This window comes from Pinus tabuliformis, chromosome 5_2, assembly GCF_031772625.1.
Source record: "Pinus tabuliformis cultivar Carrire ecotype Pingquan chromosome 5_2, CPIR1, whole genome shotgun sequence".
In the NCBI taxonomy this organism is placed as follows: Eukaryota; Viridiplantae; Streptophyta; class Pinopsida; order Pinales; family Pinaceae; genus Pinus; species Pinus tabuliformis.
In genome coordinates, this window is record NC_142306.1 from 431,264,238 (window position 1) to 431,273,228 (window position 8,991).

The 8,991-nt window shown below is 33.8% G+C and overlaps 2 pseudogenes; both read left to right on the forward strand.

The window, feature by feature from the left end:
• The window catches only part of LOC149159466 (arginyl-tRNA--protein transferase 1 pseudogene), a 52,215-nt pseudogene extending 44,316 nt beyond the window's left edge, over positions 1–7,899 (forward strand).
• A 546-nt stretch (positions 7,900–8,445) lies between these two features.
• LOC149159467 (arginyl-tRNA--protein transferase 2-like) overlaps positions 8,446–8,991 on the forward strand; it is a 33,846-nt pseudogene continuing 33,300 nt past the window's right edge.

Consider the following 8,991-nt stretch of genomic DNA (forward strand, 5'->3'; position numbering starts at 1 on the left):
TTCCATAGAGTTAGTGAATCTTTGGGACAATCATTCAGTCACTCATATTTGACCTAGATCATTCAGTCATTCATATCCGACCCAAATCAACTAGAATAATGTCACTCATATCCCACCCAGATCAAATAGAGCAATGTACAAACGTAACTTGATAAGTATCTCGCAACTGGTAACTGACTTGAACAAGAGAAATAGTGCTTACCCAATAAGCGTTACTAAGCAAGTGCAAGCTCGGAACCTCCATTGTACCTACTCTCTCCTTATCACCCAGCCCGTTATGCCCAACATGAGCATCGGTGGATCAAGGGAAACCTCCATTCTACCTACTCTCTTCTTATCACCCAGCCTGTTATGCCCAACATGAGCATCGGTGGATCAAGGGAAGGAAGAATCTCAATCCATAAATGTCTAAAGCAGACTGCCCTCTCTAAATTACTTCAATAGGTAGTAAATCCAGTCAATAAGTACTTAATACAATTAATCAACAAGTTGTAAGTTTCATGTTTTGACCTGCCGAACCATGGTGGAAATAATGGAGGGAAAGATACCGAGGAAAACCCAGGTTGTATAAGATGGCCACTGTGAAGGTCTCCTCAGTTTCTCACCCAGGTTGTATAAGAGGGTCACAGTTAAGATCTGGTTCTCTTAGTATATTCTATAAATTATGTTTATATAAAAAATTAATTCCTATATTGTAAAGATTATAAAATGGCATATTGTAATTGTAAACCAGTAGTTCCTATATATAAAATAAAATAGACGGTAACTCTCAAATCTAAAATAATAGAAAAATATTAAGTGGCCTGAATGTTTGTAAATCGCATTTATATTTTCCAAATTTTGAATCATTTTTTAATATCTAGTATTTCAATTTTTACATTGAATTTTAGTTTTGAATTTTGTTTCTTATTATTAGATTTTACTTTTACATGTTTTCTAGTGAAAGATATTTATAAATTTGATGCATTTTGCTCCTTATTATTTCTGAACTATTTTAGAGAGAAAGGTTCTATAACATCTTAGATAGGGGAAATTAATATTAGAGACAGGTAAAGATAAATATCTCTATTAAAAAATAATTTAATAAATTTTCATTAAAAAATTTAATATACTGATTGTTCATTCAAATTTTAAAATAAAGTTAAAGAAAATGTTAGATATTTGTAAAATATGTATTACTGAATTCTATATTGAATTTTACATTGTTGATTTTTTTTTTTTTAAATGAATTTGAATTTAGTTACCTTAATTTATATAATATTTCACAACAAATACCGTCACCAATTAAACTTCCCACCCCTCTTTTTGTTTTTTTGGTTTTCAATGTGGACCTACAACATCAACTTTTATATTTTTATTTTTTTTTCGCTGACCAACCAGGAGGCTTGAACCTGGAATCTCAAAAATTGATCTACCCTCGAACAAATATATTATATATTTTCAATGGAACTGATATACTTGAGATAATAAAATAAATAACTTTAATTTTTTTTTCAACTCCGAGTAAAAATGGTATTTTATTGCTTTCATATAGATACGTTTAAATAACGATCATTCATACATTAAAATATGAATGAGAAAAACAAAGAATTTTGTTGAAATATTTTCAATGAAACTGATATACTTGAGATAATAAAATAAATAACTCTAATTTTTTTTTCAACTCCGAATAAAAATGGTCTTCTATTGCTTTCAAATAGATGCGTTTAAATAACGATCATTCATACATTAAAATATGAATGATAAAAACAAAAATTTAAGTTGAAATATTTCGTAGATTAAAGCATCCCTAATCTCACTAACTGTTCGCTAGCATGTCAGTTAAATTTTCGTCTGAACACGAAAGCGTCGATCTGAACATTTCTCAACTTTCTCAAAAGATTATTGAATTTTGCAAACTTGTAGGTATTGTTCTTGCAAACTTTTAGGTATCGTTCGCTTTTCACGCTTTTCTCATGTGATAGTTAGGGGAAGGGGGAGTGAGGGTTCCTCCTTCAAGTTACGAAGATTATATGAATTTGTATAAGTTAGTTTTAAAAGATATTGAAATAAGTTTATATATACATTTTAAGATTATATAAATTTGTACAAGTTAGCTTTAAAAGATATTGAAATAAAATAAGTTTATATATAGATTTTATGAATATTAGTTGTATATGTGTTGTTTTTAATTTAACCATAAGAATTTTATTTTTTTCTATAAATTTATTATAGGTTTCTTATGCTAGTGGTTTAGGGTTCTATCATTCTCCACCTTAGTAAATGGAAAAGGAAGTGGGGATTTTGATTTGAAGTTACAAAGATTATATGAATGTTTACAAATTAACAATAATCAAATGATCTAAAAATTTTATTAAGAAATTATGTAGCAATTAAAGAGATATCAATATCTATTTCCAAATAAAACTTAATAAATATTTAATAAAATTAGGAGAAAATTCTTTGCCATTTTATTTTGCAATTTTTTAGTAGTAAAATAGTCATCTAGATTTTTTATATGGCCACTCACTCTCTTAGTGGGCTTACATTATTTGTAGAAAACAAAACATGTCCACTTATGTAAAATTTCTAATTATTAATTCACTAATATCATTATTATTCATCCATTCACATGTCCCTTCCATAAATAATTCTAATTTCTAAAGATGTACATTATTATTCCTGCTATCAACAAATTTTCTATTATCATTTCTAGCTTTCTTGGTTATTTCAAGTAACATTTATTTTTTAATTAAAAAAATGTAAGATACTATATTAAATTTATACCAATGCATATTCTTAATGTCTAACTTCCATTTCAAATTCCACAAAGAAATGGAATATATTTTTACCTCAGATGCTCACCCTTATTGAATGCATGTAATTATCCTTGTAGGAATATTACTTTCATAAATTTTCTTTTTCATAATGTTATTTTGAATGGGATGCACATAAAGCATATATTTCTTGAAATATTGAATATGTATCAATATTACTACTGATACCAATATAATTAGTACTAATGGTGAGGTTATGGTCATCCATCGAATTAGGAATTTTCATTGTAGGAAGAAAACCAATATAACAAGGAAAAATTCTATGTTATCTACATTCCATTTACTCAAGGTGAGATGCTCATGGTCTTTGAGGTCTGAGGATTGCATGTATCTATAACATGCCCCTTAGTTTATCCAAGGTGATAATATGCCCCTTAGTTTATTCAAGGTGATAACATGCCCCTTAGTTATACCTTTCGAGTTACTTCATATGGCCCACATCATGGAAATGTGTAATTTCTCGATCATGTATCAACCTCTCCTTACAACACTTACACATATCTAAGTTAATTATAACATATATATATTATATATATATATATATATATATATATATATATATATATATATATTATATATATATATATCATATATAACATATATATATATATATATACATATATACATACATATATATATATATACATATATATATATATATATATATATATATATATATATATATATATAGACAAACACACACACACACATTTACATATACACATCAAATAGCTCATTTTCTAACAAGTTTTAAATCATATTAACATCTTCACAACATCATATTCAAATTGATGGATAATGTCTTATCCACAACTTATGTGTGCAACTTCAAGTTACATTAAATATCCATGTGGTTCTTCATATACACTTTAGAGGTCATTAGTAGATTTATACAAGAAGTTTAGATTAATAGTACAAATCATATATATACACCATAAAATCAAGTCACTTATTCATACGCCCAATCAAAGTATCCAACAACATTATATAACTATTGTTATGTTTGTGATTCTTATATATTCATGCCATGATGAATTATTAGATGACTGTATAATCCCAAATAGTACCAAACATAATTCTAGTTGAAGGACATCAATCAAGAAATTCATGTAATTAACAAATCTAAAATGCACTCAATTATTATTGTAAATTAGAGCGAAAAGAGAGACATTACAACACTAAAAACAGATATTAACTTTATTAACATAAAATATTGATACTCTCATAATATGATCATTTTATCAAAAAGAACATGACATTATTTAAACATATATATTATTCATTGTGTACCTTCCTCCATCTCTCTCCTCTCTCTCTCTCTCTCTCACACACACATGCTCACTCTCTCCCTTCCTTGTTCTTCTCTCTTCTCTACTCTCCCTTTATCTCCCTTACCCATTGGCCACTATCACCCACCTTTCCCTCTCTACATTTCCCTCTTCCTACCTCTCTTTATCTACCCTGTGACTCTATCTCCCTCTTAATTTCTGACTCTCACTCATTAACTCTCTCCTTATCCATTTACACCTCTCTCCTTCATTCCCTCTCTTTATCCTCCTTTGTCTCTCCACACTTACTCCACTTCCTTGATTTCCATATATGTCCCTCCTTCCCTCCCTCGCTTACTTATTCCATCATTTGAAGCAAACTTCCAGCTATATCTCTCCCTCCCTCCCTTGCTCCCTACATCTTAAAGATTCTAGACATGAAATAACATCCATGTTCTCAAAAATAGACACATTCTTGAAAGCATGTGTTTTTTTGAAATCTCCCCCACACTGTTGAAATCTTACTCATGCTTTTGAGAATGTGCACATGTTCTTGAAAACATGCACAATAATTTGAAAATGTGCACATGTTCTTGAAAATCCAAACTAATATGTATGTGAGGCAACATGGGGAGCACAAAGTCTATAGTATTACGAACATGTACACATATTTTAAATATTTCTCACTTTTTCTTACATTAGTGATTTCATTATGGCCCCATTATGACTTCTTACGCCATCATTATCTTCGAAGCACCCTCATAATAGATTAAAATCATGATATAGTGGAACTTGCATAACATAATTTAGTTTAGTAATGCACCCTGAGTAAGTTGCTATGTATTTAAAATGATGCTAATAAGAATTAAAGCCTATTGGCATGATTAGTATTGGAATCCAAAGTTTTGTGACCCATGTTAAACAAGAAAAAATGAATCTATAGAAAATACAAAATTACACTGATAAAAGCATGAATTGGCCAAGAGTCTACACCCATGGGTTGGCATATGTATTGCTCTAGTCTACAAGATCTATTAGTTTATTTACTCAACTACACCATTAACCTATATACTTGTTTTACCCTCTTATTTAGTCAATGTTGAGCACTTAATGAAAGAGGCTCAACATTGGAAGCTGGACGAGGAGAGGGGTGAACTCCTTTATCATTTTAATTTTTTGTATTTCTCATATGGTATATTTGTCTATGTTTTTATGTTGTTAAATGAGTTTTAAAACTATTATTTTATGTGCTTTTGCAAAGTGATCCATTGCCTAAAAGATATAAAATTTTACTTTGCAAATTTTCGTATCACCGTCAATTTTGTATAACAGAGTAGTTTGGTATCAGTGCTTAAGGTTATTTTGAAGGTTTGATTTTGTTTGCATGTTTTTTATGATGCTTGCAAGGTTGAAGCTCAAAATAGGAGAAGGAGAGCTTGTGGAGTCAAGGTCTCAAATTGTTTCAAGGAGAACACGCATATCTCAAGATTCACTAATCATGGCACATGAAGGTCATGAAGGGATGTCTGAAGATGAGATAACTTTTAAAAAATATTTCTTTGAAATGTCTGAAATGGTGAAAGTTGTTTATGAGGAGAGGAACTTAAGGTTGCAAAGAGAGAGCTCAAAACCTCCAAAAGGAGATGTAGGAAAATGATACAAACCTCCAAAAGGGAATGGGGTGAATGGTGACAAGCCACTACCTTAACCTCCATCCTCATGCTCATCCTCATATTCTACTACTTCTAACCCTTCACAAACACCTCAAAATTCTCCAAAGGGACATGGAAAAACTCCTTTCTTAAAGCTTGACATAAAGTTTGAATTTCTTATGTACAATGCAGAGGCAAATACTGACAAATTAGATATTTGGGTTCGTTAGATTGAAGCGTATTGCAGGATACAAAGAATCAAGGATGATGAAACCAAAATCCAGCTTGCTTCTCTTAGGTTGTGTTAGACTCCGTCTTCTCAAATCCTCTGTTAGAGTCCAATTCAGACAGGTGGCTGTCAAAGTCTCTTTTCAAATATGCAGGCTAATGTCAACCAGCCTTCACCAACCACAGCTTAGATGTTTGCATAGCTTGTTCTCAGAATGTTTCAATAACACTTGCAGGCCAGAAGGGAGCTTCGATAAGTTTTCATTTCAGGATTGTCATCGTCAAAGTGCTCAAAGGTATTTCTTCTTCAAATCTCGGTTTTGAAGAAGAAATTTTCAAGTTTGTTTTCTATAAATACGCTGCCATGCTACCAGTGTACTTCTCAGAGATCGAAAGGTTTACCATGTATCGTGATTGAGATTCCAAAGTTAAAGACTTGTTGCATTGAAGGCTTGTGTTGAAATTGGGGAATTACCTGCTGACACTAAATTTCCCCTCACAACTGTGAAAAGATTGACAGCTGGTATGAAGAAAAAATTGAAGGGAGTTTCTAGAGACGTAGAATATACCAGCAGTATCTCATTTCAAATTGCAGCCAGCCTGAGGCGTAAGCTGGTGCCAGAAAACATAAAGAGTGCATTTGATGTTTCATTGGATGTCAAAGGTCACAAAGAAATGTCAGAACAACTTTCTCCCATGGTAATAGCAGAGAAATTGGCTTCCAAACTAGAAGCATCTGGACTTTCTGGTTTCCTTGTACAAGCGTGCAATGGCCATCTCAATTTCATGTCTGTCAGTGTATCAGAGGATTCGATGCAGAGTTTTCATTGTGAAAATTTTCCTGTTATGGAATGTGATCTACCATCTCCAACGAAAACTGGAGGTAATTGTAAAAGAGACAAGGATTTTGATGATAATAAAAGTTTTCAGCATCATGAAAAACACAAGCTGGAGATTCGTATGAAAAGATCAACATTTGATCCTGAAGAGTTTGCCTTGTACAAGAAGTATCAAATAAGGGTGCATAACGATAGACCGGAGGAAGTGCGGGAGAGTTCTTACAAAAGATTTCTTGTGGAAACTTCACTTATTTTTGTTCCACCAGGGAATGACAACTCTACTCCTCCTTGTGGCTTTGGCTCATTTCACCAGCAGTACTTGATTGATGGTAGATTGGTTGCTGTCGGTGTGGTTGATATATTACCTAAATGTCTTTCAAGTAAGTACATGTTTTGGGATCCTGATTTGGCGTTCTTATCACTTGGGAAGTATTCAGCTCTAGAGGAAATAAAATGGGTGCAAGCAGCACAAAAGCACTGCCCTACTCTTCAGTACTACTATCTTGGTTACTACATTCACTCTTGTCCGAAAATGAGATACAAGGCAGCATATAATCCTTCGGAACTTCTATGTGCTGTGCATTACCAGTGGACTCCTTTCCAGCTTGCAAAGCTGGTGCTTGATAAAGCAGCATACCTTTGTTTCTGTGATGTTTGTGACCATGCAGAACCAATTTTAAAGCCCTGCCACTGATGAAATGCATGATTCCTATGGGCAAGATGATCATGAAATGGAGGATAATCTGGAATTCCGTGATGGAGAGTTACATGAATTTCAAAGCTCAGGTAGCAGTGACCATTCCATGGGTGTTGAGAATGGCGTTGAAGCACCCGCTGTGGATTTTGATACTGAAGATATTGGTGGGGTTTTAATTCAATGGAATGGTCTGCGGTTTCGATTTAAGGACTTGAAGGCTTCTGGTATTATGGGTCGACGGAGGTTTGATTTGTTAACCGGACACTTGCAGAAGTATATTAAAGTAGTTGGCACAGAACTTTCTGAACGTATTGCTTACTGTCTGGGTTGAGTGCACAATGTATCTCTAGCAGTGTTCATTGTAATATTATGTTGCATATACTGTTTGTCTCTTTCTATTATAGGTGGAAATGCAAGCGGTGGCAGTGATGCAACTAAAGAACAACATGTGCATGCGGCCTATTTTCTTTACAACACAGTCAGTAAGGATTAGCAATCGGCTTGAGTGATGACAATGATGGCAGCTTGCTCTCAGTTGCCATGGTTGTGGAGGCAAAATCGTGTTTGAGCAATTTGGAAGGCCGAAGCTGCATTACATACCCGTGGACAGCGTTGAAAGTGTGCGCTACGCATTGGAGGTGTGCGCTACGCACCAAGCTGAGCGCTACACATTGGGCATCAGCAGCCAGTGTAAAAATACACAGGCGCTACGCATCAGGCTATGCGCTATGCACTGGGATAGCGTGCTACGCACTCAGTCCAGCACAAAATTTGTTTATATTTATGCGCCCAGATCATGTCTAATCACCTCCAAGTCTGCAAATCTTCTTGCTCGCATTCGACGGAATTGCAATAACTCAGTACTTTTACTTCGCGAGATTGAACTATACCAATTCCGCTTTTGCTGCTGCAACAACAAATTTAATCCCAGTAGTCACGTTTGTGATGGCCACTGTTCTGAGATATAAAAACATCGACATTAGGAGCCTGAGAGGGCTAGAAAAGGTTGTGGACACTATTGTTTGTGTAGGTGGTGCAATGGTGATGACCTTATACAAGGGTTCTGTAATTAAAATGCTAAATGCATACAATTCCACAGCTAGCAATAGCATATTGGGTTCCATTCTGCTTTTTGCCAGCGTTTTTGCTTGGTCATCCTGGATTATATTTCAGGCTCCAGTTTTGAAGAAGTATCCAACTCAATTGTCATTGACTGCACTGATGTGTATGTTCGGAGCATTGCAGCCCGGTGTAATTGCTTTGATTTTTGAGCATCACACATCAAGTGTCTGGACCATTGGCTGGAATCTTGAGCTTCTCAGCTACGTTTATACGGGATTGATTTGTTCAGCATTCACTTTCTTTGTGCAAACGTGGTGTGTACACTTAAAAGGACTAGTATTTGCAGCAGTTTTCAATCCATTGAATACCATAGTAGTGGCAATTTTGGAATGCTTCATTCTTCATGCAAATCTTCACGTTGGAAGTGTG